This window comes from Apium graveolens, chromosome 8 (genome assembly GCF_009905375.1).
Source record: "Apium graveolens cultivar Ventura chromosome 8, ASM990537v1, whole genome shotgun sequence".
In the NCBI taxonomy this organism is placed as follows: Eukaryota; Viridiplantae; Streptophyta; class Magnoliopsida; order Apiales; family Apiaceae; genus Apium; species Apium graveolens.
This window is the reverse complement of record NC_133654.1, coordinates 175346655-175365577: the sequence shown is the minus strand read 5'-3', so window position 1 is coordinate 175365577 and position 18923 is coordinate 175346655. Positions and strand designations below refer to the sequence as shown.

Below are 18923 nucleotides of genomic sequence, written 5' to 3'. Positions count from 1 at the left end.
GAACCAGTAAACATGGGAGATCGTATTGTTCAAGCTGATCCAGCTCTTATGGATTTTTCTCGGCCTAAAATTGATGACATTCAGTCAAGCATCCTTCATCCGGCTATTCAAGCTAACACCTTTGAAATCAAGCCGGGCACTATTCAGATGGTGCAGAATTCTGTTTCTTTTGGAGGAGCGGCAACTGAAGACCCCAACATGCACATAAGGAATTTTGTCGAGATCTGCAGCACTTTTAAGTATAATGGCGTGACTGATGAGGCTATCAAGTTGAGGCTTTTCCCATTCTCACTGAGGGATAAAGCTAAAGACTGGTTACATTCTGAACCAGCTGGGTCCATCACTATGTGGCAAGATCTTGCGCAAAAGTTTCTGGTGAAGTTTTATCCAATGGCAAAGACTGCTGCTATGAGGAGTGCTCTTACTCAGTTTGCGCAGCAACCTACAGAATCTATGTGCGAGGCTTGGGAACGCTACAAGGAAATGTTGAGAAAATGTCCACATCATGGAATGCCGGATTGGATGGTAATCACTGGTTTTTATAATGGTTTGGGGGCCCAATCTCGGCCCATGCTCGATGCAGCAGTTGGAGGCGCCTTATGGGCTAAAAGCTATACTGAGGCGTATAATCTTATTGAGACGATGGCTGCAAATGAGCAGCAAAACCCAACTCAGAGGATGACGTCGGGCAAGGTAGCAGGTATTCTGGAAGTTGATGCAGCCACCGCTATTGCAGCCCAGCTCCAAGCGCTATCAATGAAGGTTGATTCATTGGCTACGTATGGAGTTAATCAAATAGCTATGGTTTATGAGCTTTGTGCAGGTTCTCATGCTACGGATCAGCGTTCTCTTGTCAACGAATCTGTTCAGTATGTGAATAATTATCAGCGACAACAGCAGCCTGTGCCAGCGACCTATCATCCTAACAACAGAAATCATCCAAATTTCAGCTGGGGAAATAATCAGAATGCTATTCAGCCACCATATCAGCAAGGAGTGAGTAAACAGTTTAACCCACCTAGATTCCAGCAACCACAGCAGTATGCTACAAGGCAATCATATCCTCAACAGGGAAGTGCAGCTGCACCTACTAGTGCTGATTTTGAGGAACTTAAGCTGTTGTGCAAGAGTTAGGCGGTTTCTATCAAGACCTTGGAAAATCAAATCGGTCAATTAGCCAATGCAGTGCTCAATCATCAACCTGGCACTCTTCCCAGTGACACGGAAGTACCAGGCAGGAAGGAAGCTAAAGAGCAAGTCAAGGCTATTACCTTAAGGTCTGGAAAAGTAGCTGATGCTGAAAAGGCAAAAGAAGTCGAAGCTGAAGTTAGAGATGAAGAATCTAAGCAAAAGGAGAAAGTGGCGGAACCAAAGAAGACTACTGTTGAACACACTCTGCCTGAGGCTAATACAGGGGAGAAACAGCTCTATCCTCCACCACCTTTTCCTAAGAGATTGCAGCAACAAAAGCTGGATAGACAGTTCGGGAAGTTTCTGGAGGTGTTCAAGAAACTTCACATCAATATACCCTTCGCTGAGGCTCTGGAACAAATGCCTAGTTATGCGAAGTTTATGAAGACTATTCTTTCAAGGAAGGTGAAACTGGATGACCTTGAAACCGTTACTCTCACGGAAGAATGCAGCGCTGTTCTGCAGTAAAAGTTACCACCAAAACTGAAAGATCCAGGAAGCTTCACCATTCCTTGCACCATTGGCAATCTAACTTTCGACAAGTGCCTTTGTGATTTGGGAGCAAGCATTAATCTGATGCCCTTTTCGATCTTTAAAAAGCTGGATCTGCCTGATCCAAAATCCACATACATGTCGCTACAATTGGCGGACCGTTCCATTACTTACCCAAGGGGCATAGTTGAGGATGTGCTCGTCAAGGTGGATAAGCTCTTCTTTCCTGCTGATTTTGTTATTCTGGATTTTGAGGAAGATAAGAAGATTCCCATAATCTTGGGGAGGCCTTTCTTGGCTACTGGCCGTACCTTGATAGATGTGCAAAAAGGGGAACTTACTATGCGAGTCCAAGATCAGGATGTGACCTTCAACGTATTCAAGGCAATGAAATTCCCTACAGAAGATGAGGAGTGCTTAAAAGTGGATGTGATTGATTCTGCGGTTACTTCGGAACTCGATCACATGCTAATGTCTGATGCATTGGAAAAGGCCTTAGTGGGGGATTTTGACAGCGATGATGAAGATAGCAACGAGCAATTACAATATCTGAACGCTTCTCCATGGAAGCGAAAGCTCGACATACCATTTGAATCTCTTGGTACTTCTGACCTTAAGAATGCTGAAGGGAAGCTCAAACCATCAATAGAGGAAGCACCTACCTTGGAGCTCAAACCATTACCTGAACACTTGAGGTATGCTTTTTTAGGTGATTCATCTACGTTACCTGTTATTATTTCAGCTGACCTTTCAGGTAGTGAGGAAGACAAGCTCTTAAGGAATTTGAGAGAATTCAAATCGGCTATAGGATGGAACATAGCAGACATCAAGGGGATAAGTCCTTCATATTGTATGCATAAAATTCTGTTAGAGGAAGGTAGTAAGCCAACTGTGGAACAGCAGCGAAGACTGAACCCGATCATGAAGGAGGTGGTGAAGAAAGAAATTCTGAAATGGCTAGATGCAGACATCATTTATCCTATTTCTAACAGCTCGTGGGTGAGCCCCGTGCAATGTGTACCTAAGAAAGGAGGTATCACTGTGGTCGCAAATGAAAAGAATGAGCTCATCCCTACTCGAACAGTTACAGGATGGAGAGTATGCATGGATTATAGAAAATTGAACAAAGCCACAAGGAAGGATCACTTCCCTCTCCCATTCATTGATCAAATGCTTGACATATTGGCGGGACATGAGTATTTTTGTCTTCTGGATGGTTATTCCGGGTATAATCAGATTTGTATTGCACCAGAGGATCAGGAAAAGACTACCTTCACTTGTCCATTTGGCACATTTGCTTTTCGTAGAGTTTCGTTTGGGTTATATGGCGCCCCGGCCACCTTTCAGAGATGTATGATGGCTATTTTCTCTGACATGATTGGAAATAACGTCGAAGTGTTCATGGATGACTTCTCCGTCTTTGGACACTCATATGATGAATGTTTGAATAATCTGCGCGCCGTACTCAAAAGATGCGTGGAAACTAATTTGGTGCTTAATTGGGAGAAATGTCATTTTATGGTGCGTGAAGGCATTATCCTTGGGCATAAGGTCTCTAGCAAAGGTCTGGAGGTGGACAAGGCCAAGGTGGGAGTCATTGAAAATCTTCCCCCACCTAGTTCGGTGAAAGGAATCCGTAGTTTTCTCGGTCATGCGGGTTTTTATCGGCGATTCATCAAGGACTTTTCAAAGATATCTAAGCCGTTGTGCAATTTACTTGAGAAAGATGTGCCTTTCAAATTTGATGATGAATGTTTGGCAGCATTCGAGACTCTCAAGGAGAGTTTGATCACGGCACCAGTTATTACAGCACCAGATTGGACAGAACCGTTTGAGATGATGTGTGATGCGAGTGACTATACGGTAGGTGCAGTTCTGGGACAGCGCAAGAAAAATCTCTTCCATGTGGTCTACTATGCGAGTAAGACTTTAAATGGGGCCCAATTGAACTACACCACTACTGAGAAGGAGCTTTTGGCTATAGTCTTTGGCTTTGAGAAATTTCGATCTTATCTGCTTGGTACGAAAGTAACAGTATTCACTGATCATGCAGCTATTCGCTATCTGGTTTCTAAGAAGGATTCGAAGCCGAGACTCATTCGTTGGGTGCTTTTACTTCAGGAATTTGTGTTAGAGATCAAAGATAGAAAAGGTACCGAGAATCAAGTAGCTGACCATCTCTCTAGGTTGGAGAATCCCGATTCTACTTCACAAGATAGGACGTTAATCAATGAATCTTTTCCGGATGAGCAGTTGTTTGCAATTCAGGAGGAAGTACCATGGTTTGCAGATATTGTAAACTATCTTGTCAGCAATATAATGCCGCTTAATTTGACATCCGCTCAAAAGAAGAAGTTTCTGCATGAGGTGAAGTGGTATATGTGGGATGAACCATATTTGTTTAGACAGGGAGCTGACCAGATCATCAGGAGATGTATCCCGTTCTGTGAGACGGAGGGGATATTACGAGACTGCCATTCCACGGTTTATGGTGGACACTATGGAGGTGAGAAGACGGCAGCTCGTATTCTGTAAGCAGGTTTTTTCTGGCCTACTTTGTTCAAGGATGCTCATCAGTTTGTTTTAAGGTGTGATCGTTGCCAAAGAGTGGGAAATTTGTCAAGGAAGGATGAGATGCCATTAAATGTGATGCTTGAAGTCGAGGTCTTTGATGTATGGGGAATCGATTTCATGGGGCCTTTTATCTCGTCTTGCAATAATCAGTACATCTTGCTGACAGTCGATTATGTCTCAAAATGGGTCGAAGTTAAAGCTTTACCGACAAATGATGCAAAGGTAGTACTAAATTTTCTTCATAAGCAAATTTTCACAAGGTTTGGAACGCCTCGGGTAATCATAAGTGATGAAGGATCGCATTTTTGCAACCGTAAGTTCACTTCTATGATGCAGCGTTATAATGTGAATCATCGAGTAGCTACTGCCTATCATCCGCAAACAAATGGTCAAGCGGAAGTGTCTAACAGAGAGATAAAGCGCATTCTAGAGAAGGTTGTTTGTCCGTCAAGGAAGGATTGGTCTTTAAAGCTCGATGAAGCTGTTTGGGCTTACAGAACAGCATACAAAACTCCACTTGGGATGTCACCGTTTCAGTTGGTGTACGGTAAGGGATGTCATCTACCGGCGGAGCTTGAGCATAAGGCCTACTGGGCATTGAAGAAATTGAACCTGGATTTAGATGCAGCTGGTAAGAAAAGAATGCTTCAGCTTAATGAACTTGATGAATTTCGACTGCAAGCGTACGAGAATAACAAAATGTATAAGGAAAAGGTGAAGAGGTGGCACGATAGGAAGCTACATCCTAAGTTATTTGTGCCAGGGCAACAAGTTCTGTTATTCAACTCTCGGCTCCGACTTTTTCCTGGGAAGTTGAAATCAAGGTGGTCTGGACCTTTTATTGTCAAAACTGTGTTTCCACATGGAGCGGTGGAAATTTTTGAGAATGATTCGGACCAAGCATTCAAGGTTAACGGTCAGCGGTTGAAGCACTACTATGGGGACATGGCAAACCGAGAGGTGGTTAGTGCCATTTTGTTGACTACTTGAGAAAGGTACGGAATGTCAAGCTAATGACGAAAAAGAAAGCGCTGCGTGGGAGGCAACCCATGCATTGTTGTTACAGGAACCCTTAGAAGTTAATAACCTATCCAAAAACACAAAAAAATCAGAAAACAGGGGCTGAAAAAAAAAATTCCAGAGACCCTCTACGCGCCCGCGCAGCTATGCTGAGCGACCGTGCAGCTTGCTGCGCGCCCGCGCAGAAATGCTGAGCGGCCGCGCAGGGGTCGAGTTCCAGAAAATTTTTTACAGTTCAGAAAAAAAAAAAAAAAAAAACAAAACACAAAAAGCCATCACAGCCCATAAACCCACGAATTCTTTTCCCATTACCCCATGATTTTATCCCTCAACCCCACTCATAATCTAATTTAACCTACTCCACACCCTATATATACATACACCTATCCCACATATCTCCCACAAACTTCCTACACTTAAACCCTCTCATAAACATCAAAAATCAGTTCTTACACACTTTTATTCACAAATCAATGGCACCCAAGAGAGCACGCACTATTGACAGCAGCAGCACAGTTCGTACTGCTGATTCATCAAGGGGTACTGCTGCAAGGCCTCGGTTAACTAACAGAGCTGCGGAGGAGGAGTACACTAGGCTATTGGGGAAGCCGATTCTGAAGGAGAGGGGGGTTTTTACCATCAGGGAGGGATGGTGAGTTGTTGCCCATGATTGCAGAGAAGGGGTGGATAGCTTTTTGTGAGTCACCCGAAGCAGTACCGATGAGTGTTGTTCGCGAGTTCTACGCGAACGCGAAGGCTGAAAAGAATGGGTTTTCTGTAGTTCGTGGGCTGACGGTTGATTATCATCCTGCGGCGATTCACCGTGTGATTGGACAGCGAGAGAGGAAGCCCGAGGAGGAGAACTGGAATGAAAAGACTGCTGAGGATTTTGACTTGGATTTGATTTGTGCGACTCTCTGTCGACCGGGCACAGTTTGGAACCGCAGTCCAGCCAATAATGAGTATCGTCACTTTCCGGCGATCGCCATGAACAGGTATGCCCGTGCATGGAATGCATTTATATGTGCTAATATTTTGCCTTCTTCACATGCACACGAGGTCACAGTTGAGAGAGCACAGCTGTTGTGGGGAATTCTGAATGAGGAATACTATGTGGACCTTGGTGAGTTTATCTACCAAGGAATTCTGAAGTTTTTGAGGGGAGCAAAGCATATGAACATCCCTTATGCATCCACGGTTATGAAGCTATGTCGAGCAGTAGGAGTGAACTGGCCGGCTCATGAGCGGTTGCAGTTGCCAGCAGCTCTGATAGATTCTGGCACTCTGAATGGGATGCAGGAGTGGATCGGTGGTGAGCCTGAGGAGCATGGGCTGGGTTATCATCTTCCAGGAGGACGTCCAGCACGAGGTGCTACTATGGCTAGGCCAGGGCGTGGTGAGGCTGGTTCTTCGAGAGCTCAGGAGGGTGCTGGGATGGGTGATGCCCAGTATAGTTGGCTATCACGGCGGATGGATGCCATGTATGAGACGCAGAGCAGGTTTGCTCAGGAGCTCACCCTTGCATTAGGGACTGCTTTTCGAGGCCTTGGAGCTGATATCCAGTGGCCAGTTTTTGGTGAGGACTCTGCATACCCGCCGCCTGATACTCCACCCACTGAGGGTGATGATGATGATGACTCCGAGTAGGTATACCCTCTGTTCCTTTCTACTACCTTCACTGGGGGACAGTGAAGATTTTAAGTTTGGGGGTGGTAGTTAAGGAATATTTTGTGTGTGTCATATAGCTGCATATTCATGATAGTTAGTTCATATAGTTGCATAATTTTTGCCATATAGTTTTTTTATATAGCTTTATTTGTTTGTCATATCATATAGCTCATGCATATACCATGATCCCTTTTGCAATGATTTATCGACCGAATTGTGATATTGATGCGAGTGTAGTGATAGCATTAAAGTGATATTAAGTTGTGTAGGTTGATATGCATGCTAGAAGCACTTGTATTTTCACTAAGTCTTAGAGAATGCTTAAGGGCTAGATTGTTGTTATGATCTGATTATTTTCGAGGATAATCTATTTATTATGCTTAGAATTTGATAATAGGTTCTTAGTGGTAAAGGCATGAAAAAGAAAAAAAATGGAGTAAAAATGGAATTTGTTGCTAGTTGTGGCTAGGCGTCAAATGGCTAGTAGCCGGCTCGCATGTTATGCGAGTAGTCTAGGGTTGAGCAAGATGGAGCGAAACGCACTTGCTCAGAGAAAAAAAAAAAAAATTTTGCATAATTGATCAAGAGTGGGCTCTTTGGTATTCGAGTTATTAAGTTCTTAGGGGACTTTGTGCCTAGTGACCTAAGGCTTTTAGAGTCTGGGATCTGCTAACCTAACGCTCGTTACATGGATACCATTGTATAAGTCTTTTGTGGACCTCACTCATTGCACGGTCAAATAAGCATTTGAGTTGTAAATAAAAAGCACAATTCCGTAGTAAGCTCCAGAGTTCTTGTAGTGTTGTATATCACTTTGTGCCTAGAATTTTTATTCTTTGTATAATCGTAGGATTGCCTTGAAGATAGTCTAGTCATAGTAATTGGTCTAGTTCCGAAGCATATTTGTTAAGCATTTGCACACACCACGTTTCTGGCTGTATGTCCGTTTGCATGAGTTTATTGATCTTTAGTGTCTAACTGCATTCGTTGAGATGTGACAATTTGGTTGGTTAATTGTAGTAAGGGGGATCGTTGCATTTTCATATAGATTGCATTCATGCATATTTTTATTTGTTTTGAGTCTGTGATGCTTGAGGACAAGCATCGATTTAAGTTTGGGGGTGTGATAAGTGGCATTTTATACCACTTAGAACGTCTTAAAATGGCTTAAATTGGTGTCTTGAAATCAAGTATTTTGTGTATTTGATGCATTTTTCTAGTGTTTATGCATTTCAGGGTATTAGTTGCATTTCGGAGGAGGAATCATCAAGAATAAGCCTTGGCATGTGTTCACCATTGCGAGAGGAAAAGAACGGGCAGATTACGGCGAAGAAACGGAGCAAACCTGGAATTTTTCCAGTAGGGTCCTGCGCGCCCGCGCAGCAATGCTGAGCGGCCGCGCAGCAGCCTTGCGCGCCCGCGCAGAAATGCTGAGCGGCCGCGCAGGGTCGGGGAAAAAGCTGAATTATTTTAGACTTCTACTTCTGTTTGGCTTCCAACTTCTATGTAATCTGAGTTTTATGGGACTATTATATAAGTAGATTTGAGACGTTTTCATAGAGAATAAGAAGGAGATTATGTTTTAGATTGTGTTTTGCGCAAGAAGCGAAGGAGATAAGGAAGAAGACCGATTTAGCACACCGCAACGAAGAGGAAGCATATATTCTTGTGATTCTTGTTTCGTTGTAACGTTGGATGCTAGTTTTCTTGCTTTGACTTATTTACTCTTGTGACGTACTCTGTTTTAATATAATTAGTTTAGTTATTATTTTCTTGTGTTGTTTATCATGATTTCATATGAACCCATGATGGCGATAAGTTCTATTATGGGCTAATCGTGATCATGGGGTTGCAACGGATTTATTATGGAATTCTTTAGTTAATTGTTTAATACTTTAGTGTGTGATGATTGCATGATATCTAGTATTGGTTGTGCGTATTCGTCTTATGTGCATCGCGAACATATAAGATAGGGTGTTAATCTCTTGTGAAGCGACGGTGGATCTTGAGATTTAGAACTTGCCATGCTAGCATAGGTTCATGTATGTTGTGCATGATTAGTGGGTAACTCTAACAGTTTTATTTGCCCTATGTAATCAAAAGGAATAACTTGTGCTTAAATCGTTGTGTTGTCAATTTCTGTAGACATATAGGAACTCAACATGATTGATGACTATTCAACTTCTATCTTAATTGTGGATGTTTGGTAGAATGGTATTAGTACAATGAAAGTTGGCTTTTATCAGTTTCGTGTTATTCGATTAATGTCATCAATGTCACATGCTAAAGGTAATAACAATGGCTATAGAAGGAAGTAATAATGAAGTTGTGATCTCATGAGTGTTTTATTATTGATAAATTGAAGTGTTAGTTAAGTGGTTAATTAAGTAGTTAATTATAGTTAATATTTAATCAACAATTTTAAGTGTTATCTTAACATTGAGAAGTAATCATACATTGGTGAGTGAGTTTAATTAGACAATAACTTAGTCTGAGTCTCTGAGGGAACGAACTAGAAATTATTCTATATTACTTGCGAACGCGTATACTTGCGTGAATATTAGTGCATGTTTTTGCCCTAACAGGAGCAACCTGTCAAAATACTCGACTGGCAAGAGAAGAGTCTTAGGAATAAGAAAGTAAAGTTAGTAAAAATACTTTGGAGAAACCCTAAGGTCAAAGAATCGACTTGGGAGTTAGAGTCTGATATGCGTTCCCGGTATCCTCATCTGTTCTCTTAGATTCTAGGGACAGAATCCCTTAAGGGGGAGAGGATATTACAACCGGCATTTTCGTGTAATACTATTTGTAAATTTGGTGCAATTTTAAAACCGAATGCCAATATATTCAACCATTGTATGCTTGTGTGAATGAGAATTTCTGCGTTTTAAATTTGCGTTATGTGGTATATGATTTTTCAAAGCAAAAGTTTATTTATTTCTTTTATTGTTGATTTATAAGGAATATTTTAAACCTTGAATAAATTTCTTTTTAAAAGTTATTTTGTTCACAAATTTCAAAAGTGGTTTTATAAAATTTCTAAAAATCCAAGTTATTTTATGGTATAAATTTTATAATTTTTGAACTTGTATTTTATTTTATAAAAATAAATCTTTATAAATTTTAGTTGTCATAATTAGCAAATTACATGATTGCCCTTGCATGCAAATCCTTTTCTATTCAATTAAAGGGCTAAAGAGACAATTCCAACCCCACTAACTCTTATTTTACTAGCCAAATTCCTTCTTTGCCCTTGCATGCAAAATGATCCAAGTATAATTGGAAGGTTAGTCTTGTCAATTCTTATTCCCACTCACATTTTGTCAAATCAAAAACCATAAAACAAGCAAATGGCATGATCATTCACTCCACTCACACCACACTTTCTCATCCCTCCCTCCTCCCTCTCTCACTCTCGGCCCTCCTCCCCCTCACTCTCGGGTTTTAGCCGAGACCAACCCCCTCCCCATTTTCTTCATTCCTCAACCAAGCTCCCACCTTCTATACAATTAAATACTACTTCCCATATCATGATCACATATATTTCAAGGAGTTTTGAGTAAAATGTTTAAGTTTTAAGGTTGCATGTTAAGGTTCTAGTTGGAACTCAAAGTACAATCTTGATTCTTATGGATTTAAGGTTGTTTTTGAGAGGACTACAAGGAATGGTGAAGTGATAAGACTTGAGAAGGAAACTCTTGATGTTGAATGGCCATTTCCCTTCCATTTCATTCAGCATTGACCTCAAGGGAGCCGAATGAATGGTCCTTGAGATCATTCTTGTTGCTTTGTTCAATCTTTGTATGTTTATGTAATAATGGCATGAATCTTGTAGTGAAAATTTGATGAAACTCTTTGCATGCTAAGTGATCATCTAGATATAGCTTATGATAGGCTTGCATGTCAATTTCATGATGAAATATATTTAGAAAACATGTTGCTTTGGTTGGTAAAACTCGAAGACAGGCATGCATGTTGATTTATCTTAGAATGTTATAAGATTCTGATCATTTGGAAAGATTTTGTTAGTAAGCTTTAATTTCAGTAGGAATAAGGTGTTAATATTGATTAGTGTTCTTTGATGCATGGTAATAATTCGGGTATATTTTATAAAAAAAAACATAACTTGTTATTTTCAAAAACTGGATGATTTGTGAGTAGTGAAATGTGGTTTCTTTTATTTTGCCATGATTGCACCTTAGGTAAGGATGATCTCCACCAAGATTATTTTGAGTATAAGGGAGTTAGTTCAGTAGATCACCATGTTTAAGTCTTGGTTTGGGTATTGGGTTGTTGGTGGTTGAGTTTGTCAAGTCAAAACCTTGGAGAAAGGAGAGTTATAGTTTCTGCAGAAAATCAGTTTAGTACCCTGAGGTTTAGAGTGAGTTTTGACCATGTCATTGATGTGCACTTTGAGGCCCAAGCCACCAGAAGTTAGTATTGGGAGTATATAAAAGGTTTTAGGAGTTGGTTGGAGGTTTGCATGTCGTTTGGTTAGGTGCACAAGTAGAATAACAAAATCTGTCCAGCAGGGGACAGTTTTGTTGCAACTTAGAAATAGGGAGATTTGACCATGTCATGGGTAGGCCCTCATTAGGCCCTGTTGGACCTTAGTTAGAGGGAGTGTCAGAGAAGTTTTCCCAACCATATTTCATAGGATATGAGTTAGAACCATGTGTCACAAGTTAATTCAAGTCAGGGTGTTTGCTGCCCAGATAAATAGGGGAACCATGGACTTTTAGCTTAGGCCCAAGAAGGCCCATGCCAGGCCTTTGAGCCACATCGAGTTTGGGAGATGCCCTAAGGTCAGGAGAGTCTTGTGTAAAAGTTTTGAAGGAAAACCTATAGTTTAAGGGTGTCTAATGCACTCAAGAAACCATAGATGTCATTCTGAAATTTGCACCAGTGAGCACTTTCACTTATCATATAGTTTTAGAACACTTAGGAGTGAGATTTAGGTTGACCACCATAGTTGTAAGATAGTATAAGGTCAGTAGAGCAAAAGGCCCAAGTGAGGGTCAATAGGTCTTGGATAGTTTAGTTAAGGCACATCGAGTTAGGAAGCCAAAATTTGAAGACTTTGTCTATTTTAGCGACCAAGTGACTTAAGTTGTGAGTCGAGATCATCCAAGCCTAGTGTTGCATTATGGTGTATATGGTGTTATTTGGTATTAATATATGATATGTAATTACGTGGCTATGTGTGTGCAATTATAATTTAATGGTGAATATAAATTAAGTGCATATAGGCCTAAGTGCCATCCGTGTTTAAATTCGGGTTGTGAATAGGTTAAGTTGGTAAGAATATATTATAATGAGGATTATTATTATTATTTATGTAGGATCTCGAGACGAGAGTAAACTTGCCAAAAAGGTCGAGTGAAGCTTCCAGTTGCTCCTACTAGTCAGACCAGACCAGCCTTTCTCAAGGCAAGTGATTCAACCTGTCTTTCGTATTCACTGTAAATAGTTCATATATATCGATGCAACTATCCTGAGTCATTTTGATATATTTAAATCAAGCGTATCTTTTGTTTATCTTTGAATCATATAAAAATGTCATGAACCCTCGAGTACGTATTGCAAGTAGTTCAAAAGTCATATCATGATAGTATATTAAAGTAATTTGAATGCCATGATAAAAGAAAGGGTAGTTATAACTCTTGGTTGATTCTCTTGATTAACATGCTGATGATTCCTAAGTATTGATATCTCATCATGATACTTGAACCCCTATAGAAACTTACCTTGAATCCTGAAAGCCAGATATTTATCAAAGTGATTCCTCATTGATTGATACCCCTCTTTCTTATCCTAAAGCTTGACAATTCTGATATATCCGGAGCTAAAGATAATTTCTTCATACCTTAACACCCTTAATATTCATGAAGCATATCTTCTTGATGATCCAACACCTGTACCTTGACGAGAAACCATTGCTTTAAGCCCAGTTTGGCATTACCCCTTCATATTATCCATTAGCCTCACTAAATTTCCTTGTCCAAGTTTTGACATATGAAAACCTTTTAGTTACCCTAATAGAGTAAAGTTTTGTGAATCATTGCCCTGAGATTTAGTACCATATTTCCCGTGTTTTGAGTTGATCTATAATCCCTTGATAAAAAAATGTTTACTGTTAAAAGAGATTCTGTTATAATTCGGCATCAGTTTTTGAAATAAATAAAATGTGGGTTTTCAGTCCCAAAGGGGGATAAATGTTTTCTTTGAATAGTGGATCTGGACTGAGACGCGAGTCCTTTCCACACTTATAATAGGCTTAAAAGTTGCCTAGGGATTCCCATTAATGTTTTAGAACCCAGCGAGGTTCGGGATTACTTCGCGGCTGATCACCGGCTGTAATCGGTAGCGTCATAAAATGATTTTGATTAAGATATGGTTTTGAAATTGTTTTGATACAAGCAAAATGATGCCATCACCCAAAGTTTTATCTCTCGTTATCATTGGTTATGTCTTTCCATTGTCATTCTTTAATATATATCTTGATGTATGTTTTGTATCGTACTATTTAGCACTTGTTGAGCATTTGGCTCACTCCTTGCTTTACCCTGATATTACAGCTAGCAGCTATGGTTAGATTCAAGCAGGCCGCCCGTAAGACCTGTGATGCTGTTGCTTATGTTCGAGCTCAGGTAGAATAAGAGATAGTAGTTTTGTGTGAGGACTCGATATTTAAAATCAGCTGTAATAGATGGTAGTGTTGGGCTGTTCCAAACCCTAAACTGTAAGATCTTGGATTTGGTTATGTTTATTTATTTTTAAATAATGTAATAGTTATATTTAATTCTGCTGGTTAAGTTGGGGGCGTGACAGCCTTTTTCCAAGCTACCTAGACTCATTTCATTCACTGAGATTTGTTTGACTTGAGAGTGGTGATGAAAAGTCTTGTCTGGTTTCTCTATCTGACCAAATTTCTTCTAAATATCTGCATCAATCTTCTTCCATTTATCATCTAGTTCCTTCTCAGCTGCTGCTATATCAATCTTTGTTAGTTTATCATTTGATTTCAGTTTTTCTGTTGCTAGATTGATGAGATCAATGCTATCCATAGCTAGTGGCTTAGTGAAAGCAATTGATGGCATAATTACTTTACTGACTTGAATGTTGAGCAGTTTCTACCCCTCACTTGATGAGTCCCCTTGACTAACTAGGATGAGTGAGTCTTTCTCCCCCTTTTTGTTAGCATCAAGTTAATGAGAAGTAGGGAGTTGTGCAGCCACTAACTGTTGGAGTAGAGCAGTCTGAGCTTCCTGATTGGCAAGTATTTTGGCCACTGACTTCTCCACATTTGTCAGTCTAGAGTCCATGGCCTCAACTTTCCTGTTCAAATCAGCTTCTTTCCTCAATTTTTGAGCTATCTCAGTCATGGTGGTTCCAGGAAGTCTAGCATCCAACCTTGCTACAAAATCCTATTTGACATCTGAAATTTCTTGGTTAAGTTCATCCACATTCTGACTGTGTTGGAGAGCCTGAATTTTGTGTAGTTGTAGAGCTTCAAGATGTGCTGTAAGTAACCTTCTTGTGCTGGTACTTGTGGATGCTTGAATGGCTGTTTGGGTGTCATGAATAAGCTTGAATAAAGTGGATTGTAGATGTGAATATGAATATTCTTTGGTTAGCATCCAGGAAGGAATATCTGCATCTCCCCCTATGCTTATGCTGTCATTCTCATCATCCTCACCATCATCCCCAAAAGAGTCTTCAGCCAATTCAAACTCACTACCAGTTGTGGATGGCATAACAGTGATGGCATCCTTTTCCCTTTGCATTGAGGCAGTTATATGCACCAGGTTCAGCATCCTCTTAGCATCCTCATTGCCCTATCCAGCTAGAGTTTGATAAGCTGGTATAGGATGAGTAAATGTCTCAGCATCTAAAGAGATAGAATCTAGAACAACATGATATTCTTGCTGAAATAGTCTCTCTTTTTCTGCTTCACTAACATTCATTGACTCACTAGCAATGGTTTCTATCATTATAAATCATGTACCTGCATTTGTCTCATATCCTCTCTTTTGTTGCATCAAGGGCTCCCCTTGGCTCACCACCCTCACACCCTCACCTTCACCTACTAAGGTGGAACTCCTCTGTTAGATATATTTGTGATGTCATGTCTAATAGTGATTTATGTTTAGTTTTCAGATCTTAACTAATAGGACAAATCAGGCTTTAACTGGAAATCAGTACTTATACTGAAGCCAGAACTTAAGATATCAGAACTTAGGTTATTAGAACTTAAGATATCAGAAGATATTTATCAGAAGATAATATCAGGACTTAAGAAGACGTTCAGATAAGGAAGGCGGCTGATTGAAGGAAAGAAGATCAAGACTAAAACAAGAAGAGATATGCATGGAGAAGAATTCTATGAAGAATAGAAGACTTGGAGGAAAAGATAACTAATTGATATATTTTAGGATGCAGACTTATATTCGATATCAATTAGAAGATTATCTTGTAACTGTGTATCTATATAAACACAGCATAGGGTTTACACTATATGTGTTATCTTAATCGAGAATATAATTCATTGTAACCCTAGCAGCTCTCGTGATAATTGTTCATCACTGAGAGAGAACGGTTCCATTGTAATACTGTTTTATTAATAAGATTATTTTGTGTTTCATACTTGTGTTCTTAATTCGATTTGATTGTATTATACACTATATTCAACCCCCTTCTACAGTGTGTGTGACCTAACAAGTGGTATCAGAGCCAATCTGTTAACACATACAGTAAAGATCCAAAACAATCATGTCTGAAGAAGAGAAAACTCCAACCAAGCCCACCAAAACTGAAGAAACTCCAAAGACTCAAATCCATAATCGATATGAGACTATAGGGTTCCCATACTGAAACCTTCTGAGTATCCCATATGGAAAGTGAGGATGACTATATTTCTAGAAGCTACAGATCCAGAATACCTTGACAGAATTAATGAAGGACCACATAAGCCAACCAAGCTCTCTGTTGTAGTTGCAGATCAGCCAGCACAGACTGTACCAAAGGAGAAAAGTGAATATACAGCTGAAGATATCTCATCTATTGCCAAGGATGCAAAGGTAAGGCATTTGTTGTATAGTGCCATTGATAAGGTCATGTCAAACGGGGTAATTAACTGCAAGACTGTAAAGGAGATATGGGATGCCTTGGAGATAAGATGCCAGGGAACTGATGCAATTAAAAAGAACAAGAGGACTATACTCACTCAAGAGTATGAGCACTTTGACTCAACACCTAATGAGTCATTAACTAGTTTATATGACAGATTTGTCAAACTCTTGAATGATATATCACTGGTAGATAATGAATATGAGCTTGAAGATACTAATCTTAAATTCCTCTTAGCTCTTCCTGAAAGTTGGGATTTGAAGGCAACTACTATAAGAGACAACTATGCTCTTAATGAAACTACTCTTGATGAAATTTATGGTATGCTTAAAACTCATGAACTTGAGATGGATCAAAGAAGCAAGAGGCATGGGAGAAAGTCAAGAACAATTTCTCTTAAGGCTGAGGAGGAATCCCCCAAAGTGGCTGCCTCAAAGAAAGGCAAAGGAAAGGCTCTCATCACAAAGTCTGATACTGAGTCATCAAGTTCTGATATTGATGAGGATTCAGAAACTAAAAGTCTATCTGAGATGGATGCTGATGAAGAGATGATGAAATTATGTGCTCTTATGGTGAAGGGCATCACAAAGATAGCCTACAGGAAATTCAGAAAGGGAAGGAAGTTTTCCAGGAAAAGTGGAAGTTCTGATAAGAAGGAATTCAGAAAATCTGAAGGCAAAGCAGGAAAGTCTGACAAATGATATTACTCAAATGTTAAATGCTACAATTATGGTGAGAAAGGCCACATATCTCCTGATTGCAAGAAAGGAAAAGGTTATAAAGGCAAGGCACTTGTCACAAAGAAGAAAAGCTGGACAGACACTTCAGATTCTGAAAATGAGGTGAACTATGCCTTGATGGCAAATGCTGATAGCAGTTCTGAAGCTGCTGAGTTAAAGGTACCTCAAACAACTTATGCTTTTCATACTGATGATATTACTGAGTTGAGATCTTATCTTAAAACAATATTCATTAGTTATAGAGATCAGACTTTAACATGTGATAGGTTAACTTCTGAAAATTTGGCTTCTAAGAAAAGGAATGACTATTTAGAAAAGAAGTTAGTTATGTTCCATCAAACTTAGAAAGAAAGAGATGATGTTTTTTATGTTAGAGTTAAAGTGTTAAAATTGAATCAATCTCTAAAAATTGAGTTAGAAAAGGAAAGAGAGATTATCAGGACTTGGACTAACTCTGGCAGAACAACTCAGAATTTACTAAGTACTGGAAACTGGAAAGAGGGCTTAGGTTATGGAGATGATAAAAGTGAAACAGGAACAGAACAAATTAAGTCAATTATTGTTAAACAGACTACTAAGCCAAAGGTAAATCCTGTTAAGTTTGTAGCTAAAACTGTAAAGTCTGATTCTGAAAAGATGAAAGATAATGATACAGAAGTTAAGGCAGAGTCAACTTCTGACAAATTAAAATAAGATAAACCAGCTGAAGTTAACATAGGCTTAATGACAAAGAAGCAGATTAAGTACAAGCTGAAAGAGATTAAGGATGTAAACAAGGTAAAACCACCTAGGAAAAATAGTAATGGAAAGGAAGGTGTGAACAAAAGCAATAATTATAAGCCTGTTCCTAATGCTCCTAGAATGAAATGCTATAACTGTGGAAATTCTAACCATCTGGCTTCTTTTTGCAGGAAGAATAAGAATATAAACTCCTTACCTTCTAAGTCAGGAGTTAAGAGTCAGTCTATTAGGTTTAAGCCACAAAATCCTTGTTTTCATTGTGGTAGTTTATGGCATTCCATTTATACTTGTAAGGAATATCAAAGTTTGTACTATGATTATTATCAAATAAAACCTTCTTTAAAGAAAGTTAGCATTATTCCTTCTAGTGTAAGTTCTGATGCAAAGTCTGATACTGTAAATTCTGATAAAAAAAATGTTGACATAAACTCTGATGTTAAATCCGCTGCAAATGTTAACAAACTTAATAAGGCCAAAGGATCCAAGCAAGTCTGGGTCCTTAAAACTAATCATTAGTGGTCTTTGTGATTACAGGGCAACAGATGAACATCCTAGTTCTTGATAGTGGATGTTCAGGACATATGACTGGAAATAAAGCCCAGCTATCAGACTTTGTGGAGAAAGCTGGCCCAGGAGTTTCTTATGGAGATGGCAATATGGGAAAAACTCTGGGATATGGCAATATCAATCTTGGGAATGTCATCATTGAAAAAGTAGCTCTAGTCTCAGGACTCTAACACAATCTGCTGAGTGTTAGTCAAATCTGTGAAAGAGGTTATCATGTCGATTTCTTTGAAGAACACTGTGAAGTTGTAAGCAAATCTACAAGCAAAGTTGTTCTGAAGTGATACAGGCATGGTAACATTTATGAAGCCAAGCTTTCAATAAGTTCTGATGGTTCTACAATCTGTCTGCTAAGTAGAGCATCAATTGAAGAAAGCTGGGATTGGCACAAGAAACTCTCTCATTTAAATTTCAACAATATAAATGAACTAGTCAAGAAAGATCTTGTGAGAGGACTGCCAAAGTCAGTATTTGCTCCTAATGGCCTTTTTGATTCATGTCAAAAGGCAAAACAAAGAAAATCTTCATTCAAGAGCAAGACTGATTCTTCAATTCTTGAGCCTTATCACCTACTACATGTTGATCTATTTGGTCCAGTGAATGTCATGTCTATTGCAAAGAAGAAATATGCTATGGTCATAGTAGATGAGTTTACCCGATACACATGGGTGTATTTCTTGCACACAAAAAGTGAAACTGCATCTATCTTGATTGATCATGTCAAACAACTGGATAAATTGGTCAAAGACTCTGTGAAAATTATAAGAAGTGATAATGGCACTGAGTTCAAGAATTTGATCATGG

The 18923-nt window shown here is 39.4% G+C and overlaps 1 non-coding gene across 1 annotated transcript; it reads right to left on the bottom strand.

Annotated features, from left to right (window-relative positions):
- Nucleotides 1–405: 405 nt before the first annotated feature.
- Nucleotides 406–512, bottom strand: LOC141681552 (small nucleolar RNA R71). Its single transcript, XR_012558980.1, has one exon. It is a non-coding gene; the product is annotated as a small nucleolar RNA R71 (small nucleolar RNA).
- Between the last annotated feature and the right edge of the window lie 18411 nt (nt 513–18923).